Raw genomic sequence first — 13,069 nt, 5'->3', positions numbered from 1 at the left:
ATGCAAAATTCTCACTGCCTGCCCCTTGCCGAGGCCAGTTCCAGCCTGGGGTAGAGGCTCTTTTACTGATCAGAGCCCTGTAGAAATGCGCTCTCCAAACCCCTCACCTACAGTATGACTCAAACCTCCAGGCTCTGACTTTCCCTGGGTGTCTGACAATTGATTCAGTCCTGGTCCTCAGAGAGCTCAGAGGGGACCTATCTGAACAGGGACAGCTTATCCACCTTGCTGCTAAGCCACCCTGCAACTGACTGGACTTAGCCCTCTTGACATCCAGACTCTCAAAACAGATGCCTAGTTTGAGGGGCACAGTGAATAAAAGATAAGCACAGCATGCCTTGTAAGTTCTCCAGACCCCGGCCCTCAGTCCTAAAGGTAACGTGATCTACAGCCAGGGTTCCCTGCTCTGTGGTCCCCTTGGAGGAGAAGCAGCGGCTATGCTAGAGTGAGTCCTGCTCCACCTCGCCCTGGCAGCCTGACCACTGCAGGACTTCACAGTTGCTTGTGCTGCAGGAGGACAACAGAGAGGCTGGATCTCTACTGATGTGTCCAACAGTGGTCAAGACACAGCTGCATTTGCCCATCCCCCTGGCTTGGCTCTGCGACACTGTGGTTTTGATTTTTTGTTTCTTGACGTCAGAGGTTCAGGAACAGTCCCAGGCAGGTCAGCAATTCTATTATTCATAATCAGAAAATCTCCTCCTATTCTTCACGGACTCCTAATAAGGACCTGTGGGGTGTCATTGTGGTCCTCTCATATCCATCCACCCAACATGAGACATCCCAAGGCATAACTCCCCATGAGATGCTTAAGGAACTTTTCACAGCAACCAGGACACGCTCTTGTTGGAAACACCATGTAATTTCCAATAATAGCAGGCACAAAAGATGACATACAGAACACAATAATGAGGCACTTTAGACACCTTCATCCTCTTACAAAGGGACAATCAGAGCCGCAAGTATGAGCAGAAGAGCACAAGGGTCCGTAAACTCCCTCTAGAAAGGGGCAGAGAGTAAATATTTCAGGCTTTGTGGACAAGAAGGCCTCTGTCGAAACTGTTCTACTCTGCCGTTACAGCAGCCATGGACAACACAGCAACAATTGGATGTGGTTGTGTTTGTGTAACACTTCATTTACCAAGCAGGCAGTGGGCCACATGTGGCCTGCGAGCAGCAGGCAGTAGTTTGATGTAGAACAAAGACATAGAACAGGAGAAAAGAGAGGACAAAGCCTTCAGTGACGGCAAAATGTAAAGGATGGGCAAGTGGAGAAGGGGTGAAAGCCAGGTTACAGTGGGGTAAAGAGTCATGATTACACATGTATGTATGCATCTACACACATCTACACACATATAAAATACTTGCATGCATACATATAAGTATAGATATCTATATGTTTATGGGCACACATATTTCTCGTGTGTGTGTATCACATACATATGCTTGAGGATTTTTGTTTCTGGCATTTTAGAAAATTGGATATACTGAATAAGTTGCCTATTGGAAAAGCAACTCTGAATAAAATAATACATCCCTGATCTGGATTGGGAGTAAGGAATCCTCCGAAGAATCCAGAAACAGAGTGAAAGGAGGAGCCCTGTGTGTTTTCAGCAAACCGTGAAAAACATTGAGATCCCTCTTTGTCAGCTGCATGGGGCCCCAGGGAAAGATCTTGAGATGTCACCCAAGCAAGGCAGGGAAGCTGATAGGAGCCCCTCAGTGTGTTTACTACACCCCGGTCACCGTAGGTGTTCCCCTGCTGCAAGGCCTCCCCAGACTCAGCTGATACTCACAGAATAGCTGACAAGGAATTCAGCGCAGCAGCAGCAGGACGTGCTCGGAAAGGGATCAGGAGACCGAAGGCCAGGGCTTCTTTGTCCTCTCGTGGCTGGGCCTCATTGGAGAGCTTTGTTTCCAGATCTCTAACAAGCTCTGGTGTGTGCGCACATGTGTGCGTGTGTGCACATGCATCTGTAAGTGCGTGTGTGTGTGTGTGTGTGTGTGTGTGCTTGGGGTGGGGAGGCAGATGAGCGAAGCACCTGGGTACCTTGGTACCAGGTAACCTGTTCATGGTGGGGTTCTCTTACAGACACATTCTAGCTACATAGCCAGCCTCAACCACTGAAACCCAGCCCCTCTCTCCAGCCTCCACCAAAACCAGAACAAGGCATAGGTCCAAATATTGTTACTAAACAATGCTGACAGGTTCCTCCCTTCTGCTACGAAACAACTCACTGTCCAAGATTACAGAGCACTTTTTATTGTTAGTGAACAGATGCCAGAGGCTTGGCCAAGGGTCAGTAGCTCGGGAGATGAGCATGTGTCAGTACAGTCCAGTGGAGGCAACTCCATGCTATGCCCCACTTCCAGCCAGGACTCCTTAGTGTCAGGAATACCTCTGTGGTCCAAGAAACCTCAAGAGAGAGTTTGACTTACAATGGTCCCGAGTTGGTACTGACCTAGGTAATAGACAGCAACAGATACAAATCTTTTGTGGAGAAACTCAACTTCATCCAGAGCCTCAAAGAACTCACATGGGTCAAGTTTCAGGGAAAATGGGCAGTTCATAAACAGGAACTACCCATGAGTGAGCAGGAATAATACCCATGAGTGAGCAGGAACAACATAAGGCAGGAACAGAATCACAATGTCTTCAGATATTGGAGTCATCAGGCTCACGGTGTAAAATGACTATTTTTCATATGCTTAAAGAAATAAAAGAGAAATTTGAACATATGAAAAAAGAATCGGATACTCCAAGGACTGGTCAAAAAAACTGAAAAAGAGCCAGATAAAATTTCTCAAAATGAAAACTATAATAATTGAATTTTTTTGAAATGAATTAAACAAAATATTTGACATACATAAAAAGAAAATAAATGAAGATGACAGAATAAAATTATTCATTATTTAATCCAAAGGTACAAAGGAATGGACCAAGTGAAAGAAAGAGGCGTGGTGGGCCCTCTGCGAGGAACAGTCGAGACTCCCTGCAGGCATTGCCGCCAGTTAGCCCAATTTGCTAGGTTGTCTCTTTTGTTTCTTTTAGGGTGTTAATGAGAAAAAATAATGACTTTTTCTGTGACATCTCCTGATCTTTAAATGCTGCATACTAATTCAATGAAAACAAAACAGGTCTGTAAAACAAAACATTGCTGCAAATTTGCGGCCAAGGTGTGACTTGTTGACAGGTCTGATGATAGCAAGAAAGAAGTGGAACTCTAGGAGAGGAGAGAGGGAATCAATGGTTAGAGGTCATTAGGGGCCAGGAGGGATGTGGTCTCGGGAACGGAAGGGGATTGAGCCGTGGGCATTTAGGGTAGCTGCTTTTCCTCCTAGACAGGAGGGACAGAGCTGCACATGGATGTGTGTTAGGCTTACTACATCCTGACCAGCTTGAGGAGTTTAACCTAAGACCCTGGTAGTCCGTGAACAAACTGCTCTTGACCTTTACCTAAGGTCATTCAAGTCAGGGAGTTTCTATAGAACCAAACTGAACCTTCATGTTATACATAGCACTGGGACGGTAAACATCCTAAGTAAATAAAACATTGGGACACTGGATCTTACATAGGCTATGATCACAGCTGAATCGTCAGAAAGAATCGTGAAAACGGTCTCTCTTGCTGCCACGCAAGATGACAGAAATTTCCTACAGGCAAATAATCCTTAAATATTCACCAGAGGATTAATGGGAATCCTGGAACAGCGTAATAAGGAAATAGCTTTTCTGATGCTGATTTCTAAAGGCAGACTATCTATAGTTTAAGAATCCAGGGAAGAAAGAGGTGACAAGCAAGGTAAGATGAAGAAGGGGAGGAAGGGAAGAGAACGGATAAAATACCATCCTGATGTTTTGAAAAGCACTAAAAAGTGGCAAGGTGGATTCTGGGCCTCAAGTAAAGAAATGACATTGTTCACTGAGGTCCTCAAAAACTTCCAGATGACCTGGCATCACAGAGAAAGCAAAGAGGTCTGGGTTCACATCCACCTCCACTCCACAGGAAAGGAGCTTCCCTTCAAAGACCCAGTCAGCTTGCCACCCCCTGTATTTGGAGCACCCAGCATGGGAGCCAGCAAATAAAAATGCTCAATAAAGGCAAAAGGCAATTTCTCTTTTCAGCCTAGACATCCCCGTATGTGGGTGGTTATTTTTTTGTGTGCTCATTCTCAGCAGCTACTGACCTCTCTTTTCTGCTATTTCAAATAACCAACACTCCGTGTACAAAGGCTGTGTGCTGTGCCAAAGTCTTCAGCTTAGCATGGGAAGGCATATTTAATCAAGATCTATGTAAATTCCACCCACCAAGACAGTGAATATTTTCCTTTGCTTTGAAAATACAGTTCACCTCTGTCTGTATTTGTGTTTCCGCAAGCGGCAAAGCCTTCATTTATTGTTTTCAATCTCCCTTTTATATTCAACCTCTCCCATTTTAAATTCCTTCTTAAAAAAGTAATGTCTGCCCCAATAGATACAGGTCTTTACACACAAAAAAATCACAAAATAATTTTTTTCTCCCTTGTGTCCTTTATATTAGATGCTTTCAAGAGTATTACTAAGCCAAACACAGCCCAATGCTTGCCATTTATCTTACTATTATCTTGGCTACAATTTCAAATCACATTTTGCCAGCAAAATGATTAGGCAGCCTTTCCTAAAGCCCAAACACATCCTTTTATTTTAGGTATTTAAGTAGTATTTTTTAACACATTAAAAATGTGTAATAACATGGGAGTCATTTTCACTTTAAGACAAAAAATATAGATTGCCTTTTTTCCCTCCGCTGGAAAGCCTTGTTACTAGATTGTCCAGAGGGGCAATAAGAACTGTGTGGGCCTTTTGTTAAAATGCAAGGTCTGATTTGGAAGATCTGGGCGAGAACTAACATTCTGCATTTCCAACAAGCTCCCGGGTAAGGCCGATGCTGCTGATCCAGGACCACATTTGGAGAAGCAAAGTGACCAGAGCAGTAGTTCTCAGCCTTGGCTCCGTATGGGAGTCCCCTGAGGAACTGTAAAAGCACAGCTTCCCTGGTCTCACCCCGGAAAATCCCATCGAAAAGCCTGGAGGGTGGCCTGGCTCTCAGACATACGTGAAAGCACCCTGGGTGACTTTAAAGTGCAGCCTAGGTGGCGAACTGTGATCTAAGGCAGGATCCAGCTGGCGGACATTCCACCTCCTGGGCTGCGAGTTCCTGCGGGGCGGAGTCTACAGCTCTGACATCGCCTCCTTCATGAACACTTTATATCTAGCTCATTATGGAAGTACAGCATTGTTCGCAATGTCATCAGTGTGCTTAAAATTAAACATGGGCCCCATGGGGGGAATGATCAGGTTCCCTTTACCATTTACATTGAGAACCAGCACAGTTGGGTCAGTGGCCCCCACGGACACCATCTGAGTGGTCTAATGTGAGAGGTTTCGGAGTCTTGTATCGTTGATCTCATTTAAGCAACACATACAAAAACTCTGGGAGGAAGACAGTCTTCTCCATTCTCCAGATTAGAAGACTGAGGCCAACCTAAACGGAATACTTAAATAATTAGGGGCTAGTCTAAGGCTCTATTTCCTAAAGAGAAATATTATTCTGTCTCCTCCTTGAACAACATAAGCACACTAAAGACCTTGACAAAGACTTAAGGTAAGTAAGTTGTGTTGCTGAGGGCTCCATGGACTGCTTGCAATTTCTCAAAGATCCCCAGGCTTTGGCCCAGCTGATATTGAAGACAAGCAGTCTCAGGTCCCTGCCTGGCTTAATGATCCAGCAGGGTGCCCTCACATCTTCAGAGACCCACCTGTAAAGATATGTACTGTGTGACTATCAAGGTCCCAACATATGATGAAAGGGACACAAATGCAATAAAAGAAATGCATTGTGAAAGACAGATCTGGCTGAGGACACAGGTATAGAAGAGATGCTACATTCAGAGGATTCCTCGGGCAAATTTAAAAAGCCTCAGGCATCTACTCCCTGGTTTGGAGTTGGTGATAGTCATACTCCTTCACTGACTCACTTTTGGAAACCCATCTTAGCTCTACAGTTAGAACTCATCACATTACTATCTATTGGCAATGAGAGTCTGGGTTCTGGTGAATTTTTCTAATATAGTTGAACTTCTGTATGAAAGGTCATCATTTCCTCCATTTACTTTTATTTCCTCTCTATGACCTCTAGAAAACAATCCATAAACACTATTGAATAATGAGATGACATTGAGGACACCAGATGAACACTCCAGTGACCAGTTCTGCTGGGTCAGAAAGGATTCAGGGGTTCAGTTATGGCAAGCTTCCTACTACACACATCATACTCTGCCACATTGCTGTTGGTAAAACAAACCACTGCAAAAAGATTGTTTCAATGGAGAGTCCAAGTCCAGGACTCATGATGAAGGCCAAGTATAAGCAATCATCACTGGTATGTGAGTGCAGATGAGGATCACAAGGTCAGAGTGACCGTTAGCTTGCATTCAGACTTCAGTAAATCTGTTCCATTTTCTGAGTCTCCCAAGGTAGGGTTCTGATATGTGTTCAAAAGTCTCAAGTGGCATGGCTGCTGTCCTGCCAGGTCCCACTCCCCTCTGACATCGAGCCAATAAGTACTGTTGGTCGGCAATCTTGCCCACAGGGCACCAAGTTAATTCACATTAGAGGGCTCCCCAAGAAGGTCTGCTTGTATCCCAGCACGTTCCAGTATTTCAGACTGTATCTAGAACCCTGGTATCCTTGAGTCTCTCTAAAACAAACCAAATTTGAGTCTTAGCCACCACATCTATTCACAATGTATATTCCCCTCCTGCGTCATCTAAGGACTCTTCCTAAAGCCCTTCTTATGATGAGTTTTCTTCCAGGAGACCCCAAGCAGACAAATGTCAGTTGGGTTCTCCCACCAGCCAACTAGTCACATCCAAACCTTCTGGACACAAGCAGTGGGCACAACCGAGACTGAGACAAAAATCAGTAAATGCAAAACGGTGTTCGGCCGTAGATCCAGGGAAATGAAGGGAGGAAATGCCATTTTTACTTAAGGCTCCTTTTTCAAAGCCAACAAACACATGTTTAGGCTGACAAATGGTGGGCTGTTTGCTGCATCTGACATTTGAAATGAAGCCCAAAATTTCCAGAACAATAGGAATCTACCATGCCATCTCGTAATAGATTTTACTAGGATCAGAATAAACTTGCCAAATGGGAAAACCCAAATCAAATTATTATTCAAGCAAACAAATTGAAAATGAAGGCATTCCTGGATGCTTTTGACAAGGGGCAAATGGACTAGTAAATCAAACATTTCATAAATAAATTAGCAAAACGCATTAAGTAACGCTAACATTAATGTCACATCCCAGACTGTCAAGGTTCTTAATCAAATCTTTTCAATCTAGGCCCTTATATTGTGAAAGGGTCAGTTCTTACAGGTAGCACAACACAAAGCAAGTCACTCCAATGACATTTCTGCCATCACCAAATGTTTTTCTTCTGATCTGTCTTCAGGTCTGACATTTCTGCAAATTAAACTGGATTACATTATCCAAGATGGCTTAAATTCAATTATCCAAATACTAACCAGCCAGCTCCATGACTAAATTCTCCACCTGCTGTCTGAGCTTTTTGGGCTTGACATCATGCTGGTTTCATTTCTGTTTTGAAATGGACAAGTAGACCTGGATTTCCCCTGGAAAAGAACCTGGACATTGTCTTTCCTTTTCAAATTACTTCAAGGATCATGGTGAGATTCTCACTGTAAAGGATTCAACAACGCAGAAGTGCTCTCAAGCAAGGGCTCAATGTTCTTCATCTCCCCTCTTCCCCTCTCTTTCCAATCTTATTCCCCGGTCTGCTTTCTCGGCCATTTATTTAGACTTCCAATTTTACACAATTTCAAACGATGTCAGAATAGACATCTCTACCTTTGTGCACTTCTCTAGGTGAAAGGGAAGTCATGTTCATTATTTATGAAAAGACTGTCATGTTGCCTTTCCGTAAAAGACTCTGTAGGTTTGTATTCCCTGGAACTGTGTATCAAAGTGCACATTTCCCTTCACACTCATCAACACTTCATATTACACATCTCTTAATCTTTGCCATATGACAGGCCAGAACAACACATTCCTTGTACTTACAGTCCCATGGTTACATGAGATTGTACATCTTTTCAGCTTTATTGGTCTCTTTTACACATAGTTTTTAAACCTGGCATAGAAAGTTAGAACAGTCTTTTAAATCTGTGGCAAACGTCACCACCTGGGTACCCCAGCAGCACGGCTTCCATTGCCAAGTCTCTTGTGAAAATGGTTTCTCCTGCTCCTCAAGAGTCTTGGGGGGAGCTGGGTGACATGTAAGGATCCCTTCTAACGTCTCTCTTCTCTCCTTAGTAGGGGAAAAAAATCAGGCAAATTGACACCCAGTAGGTCATAGCTCATCAGATACGTTCAGAGGGGTCTGATTCTCATGTATATATGCATACACACTCACACATATGTATGCATGTATAAATGTGTACATATATATGTGTGGACACATATATATGAGAGACAGACACACACAGGAGAAAACAAATAATCCACTTTTCTCCCAAGGAGTTCAAAATACTGTTTTTATTACATTATTTATCCTAAATAGGTAGACTTATTAGTCTCATTTGCCAGACAACAAATAGTGTCGTTTGCCAGATTGCAACACTTCAACCTGAGAATAAATCTTTCTCTCAAGCTCTTCGGGACAACTGCAGCCGTCAACTGTGGCACAAGGCAGTCTTGACTGGAAATGGACGGTCATTAGCTCTACCCAAAGAGTTTATGTCTAAGGAGACAACCTACACTACACTCTATGCTCTAAGGAAGCTTAGACCTTTGGTGAGATGCCTCCACTTTAGAATCCTTCCCTATGGCCTTCTCCAAGTGGAGGGAGGAAAAAGCCTATTCCCCAGGAATAACAGAGCACACGGGGCTGTGGCTAGTTGTTGGCTTCCTATTAAACATTAACATCCCCAAAGACGGCATATGTTTCAACATAGCAGCACTGCTAGGACTTTCTGTCTGGGGACGAACCTGAAGACTTGAGCGCTGTGGTCAGGAATTTACTGTGATCTCTGCCCTACTATGTACACTAGGATAAAAAACTAAGTAGGATGGTATTTTTACAACAGAAATGATTTTATCCAAAATGTTAAGATAATGGAGCTGTGTTTTAATCAACTCAGAATCCTGGGAAATTAAGATATCACGTAGAACCACTGATGGGGCTTTCAAGTTTACCTAACCCAATGCCTCATTTCACAGAAAGTAAAACTCAACAAGAGGCAACGACTTGCTCAAGGGCATGCAGCTAGTTCATGTCAAAGCTGGGTCACCAAACTCCCTGTGACTCCGCTGCCCTCTGTGCTCTGCTACCTTTCTGTCACTCGCAGGTTCCTGATATTGAAAGAATGAAATCAACAGGCTTCTGGTTCAAGATGTCACATGGAGTACACTCTTGTAGATCCGCCTCCTTCCCAAGCTCCACTGAGGCAACAGTAAGGAAATAGAAGAAGGCATAGAAACAAAGTGTTGGAATCTCAGAAGCAGATGGATCAGTGTTAGTTAACTCCAGAAATCTGAATCCTTAGCCAAAAAGAACCTAAAATACATCAAAGAACTCCCCAAAGGTTCAGGAATCATTTGCACCAAGGACCTCTGGAATGGGGAGGTGTTGGTGGAGTGTGTAAAAGGAGAATTGGTAGAAAGTCTGCTTATGAGGCAGTTAAAACCCAGATCTCTTCCATATGTCCGTGCCGCAAAGTCACTGGCCCTCCCTCACTGCAGTGGAAGAATGGGAGCTGATAAGTGAGATCTGGTTTGTAGGCAGTTTGTAGATGTTGAATAACAGTCTTGACTGCAGAACCAAGGGCTGATGAGTCTGACAAGATCAGGTACCCAGTACCCATCACTAATAGTACTAACAATTGTTTCCTTAAATATTTGCCAAGGATCAACTCCCAAATTAAACACAAAACATAAACGGTGAAGACCAGAACTACTCCTGCTGTAGATTCACACTGGGTATGACACCAAAAACTGCCAAGGTCATTCCCTCTTCTGGAGACTTTGAGTTAATCAAAAGGAAGTTGCCCTGGCTCGACCTGACTTAATCAGAGGAGCCTTATAAGAAGGTGAAGCATCAGAGAGACATTCTCCTGCTGAACTGAAAGTAGACAGCCATGCTGTGAACTGCATAGGGTACCATGGGGCAAGGAACCGCGGGTGGACCCTGGAGCAGTCCCAGCTGATAGCTAGCAGGAAGGGGGCCTTTTTTCTATAACCGCATAGTGAATTCTGCCAATAATCAGTGACAGAGGACCCTGAGCCTCAGATGAGAATCACAACTGTGGCCAACACCTTGATCTCAGCCCAAAAAAACTCTGAGCAGAGAAGCCAGCCAACCAATACCAGACTCTTGAACCATGGAAATTGATAAAGTGAATTTGTGTCACTTTAAGTCACTATGTTTGTGGTCATTTGTTATGCAGCAATAGAAAACCGATACCTCTGGGTAGTATCTGTGGAAAAAAATGGCCGTGAAAGAATAAGGCAGAAGTAGGCCACAGGCCAAGTCCACTGTTTCTTCAGCAGGAGTGAATTTTTAATCGTATATTCTCTACATTTTCCTCCCACTTCTAACTGGAAAGCGGACGATGTTTCTCATTTCCCTTACTCAAATGGAAACAGGCTTTCAAACTTACTCCTCTCAATGGAGGTAACGGAGAGCCCAGATCAGGATCTCACCACATTGACTCCTGAGCAGGGGCAGGCTCATTCAAAAGTGACCAGACTGAAGGCAGAGGGCTCTGAACAATATCATCCCAAGGTGAAGGTGGCTGCAAACGTGAGTCAGAATCCACAGCCCAAGAGAGAAAAGGCAAAGGCAGAAAGAACAAAACCTGGAGCTCTGATTACAGCTGGAAACAGAGATCCAAAGCAAAGGAGGCCCTGTGCCATTTCTGGGAAAAGCCACGGCGCAGCAGGCACCTGGGAGGTCAGCAGGTGAGTGGTGTGGGGGTTCCAGGATAGTGAAAAAGTATACAGCTAGGAGATGCACCCTTCCTGGGGGCCTTCACCAAGCACTAGCCCCCAGTTTGGGAAGCCTCCATGGCAAGCCCTCATTAGCTTCTCCAGAAAGCTTCTACACATCTACTTTGGAATCTGTGTATGAGGAAGTAAGCCAAAAAAACCCACATGCCATGGCTGGAATCAGCTGTGTATAGGAAACTTCCCCCTGGAAGCCACTCAGCTTAAGGCAGGCCTTGCTGGGAACATGCTGATGGAAGCCTCAGTGGATCTCTAATGGATATCTCAGATGGAATCATCATTAGGACAATTCGTAATCTCAGACATGCCTCGTGTGGTAAGTCAATTTGTTCTATCATAGAACAGTAAAACAGAAGACCCAGAACATTTTGGCACTGGCTCACCCTTTCATAGCCCACCCTGGAATCTAAAAGTTGGGAAGTCCCTTAGTGAGCACTGGCCTCAATCTCCCTATACAGGTAGGGAAAGTTCAAAGAGAGGATGTGACTCTAGAAGAATGCAATACTTATTTTCAAATATCCAAACACTGCTACAGGACAGAGTGACAAAGAAAGGACTGGGTTGGCATCCCAACTCTGCATCACGAGTGGTGTGACCTCAGGCAAGTCACTTCACTTCTTTGAACTTGAGTTCTGCAGAAATGGATATAATAAATACACGCATAGGATTGCTATGAAAATTGCACAAAGCAATCATGGAGAAACCCACAGCATAGTGCATAGCATATAAATTTTCTATCCATTTCCTTGTGGGTCTTAGGACAAACTCTTCTTTCCTCTCTACTCTTTGGACCCATTCCCCAGAATCATCTTGGAAGGAACCAAAAATCCTGAGTTTCTGAATCTGTAGTCGTAAATCCTGAATCTTAGAACAAACCCATCACACTCTCGAGACCCAGAATAAAATATCGCTGATACTCTCAGCCTCCCACAACAGCCTCCTGACCTTGTAAGAAAATTCGTAGCATGGTCCACAGAGAAAAGGCAGGAAAGATCAAAGCCCCAAGTCCCAGTCCTGAACACAGGGAAAGACAAGCTGTCTTGAAGGGATCAGCTTGCTCAATTGTAGATGCTTCCAGCATGTTAAACAGAAACTGAACAGCAACAATGGAAACAAGACTCAGGGCAACAAAAGTGCAAGCATTAAATTTTCATGATTTCAGAGCTTACGACATGCATGTTCATCACTATGGCACTTTTTATGTCAGTGAATTTATAACAAACATAGCTGTTGAAAATCAGCGTTATTCATGGCAATAGCTTAGCACATAATGCTGGCATTTTAGAAATTGTTATCAAAACTATTTGACTATAAAAACTAAGGAAACCTTTAATAAGTAAAGGAATGTAAATGCCCCAACACCACTACCATTTTTAAATAGGCTAAAAATGGTTCACTGCTGCCAGGTAATGCTCTCCTATCCTGGCACCTTGGTGAGGTCAGCTGGGCACATTTTTTTCAGAAAGGAAATCAATACAGAAAGTTTAGCATTTGTTTAATTCATAGGTACTGAAATCTAGCTGGTTTCTAGGTCACATCCCCCATTCCAGAGTTGTTTTCACAATATTTCAATCCCCAACCCACCACACACACACACATACACACATACACACATTGAGTAAGAGGAATTCCTCAAGGGGCCAATTTGTGTTTTGAAGTTTTCACTGCCTCTTATATCCTAGGAGCATCACTCCAACTTGCTACCTAGTAACTCCACAGTTTGAGGACCATCTTTTTAGGCTGGGTTCTCCTAGACAACAGACCCTGAGACAAGGATTTGAGCATAAATGGCTTATTGGGAGAAAAGGGTGACCTCAGGAAGCACCATAGGGAGTGGGGAATGAGACAGATGGGAAGGTAGCCAACATAGGCTGTGTTGATGAGCAGGTCACCCCTGTGGACAATTGGGCTCCATCCCACAGGGACCTCTGGGAGACCGTGTAGAGCACACCTCACAGGAGGTCCCCCTCCAAGGGGTGAAAGAGCTGAGGTATTTATC

Source organism: Equus przewalskii, chromosome 21 (assembly GCF_037783145.1).
Source record: "Equus przewalskii isolate Varuska chromosome 21, EquPr2, whole genome shotgun sequence".
Lineage (NCBI taxonomy): Eukaryota > Metazoa > Chordata > Mammalia > Perissodactyla > Equidae > Equus > Equus przewalskii.
The sequence above is the reverse complement of the archived record's forward strand: the minus strand, read 5'-3'. Positions refer to the sequence as shown.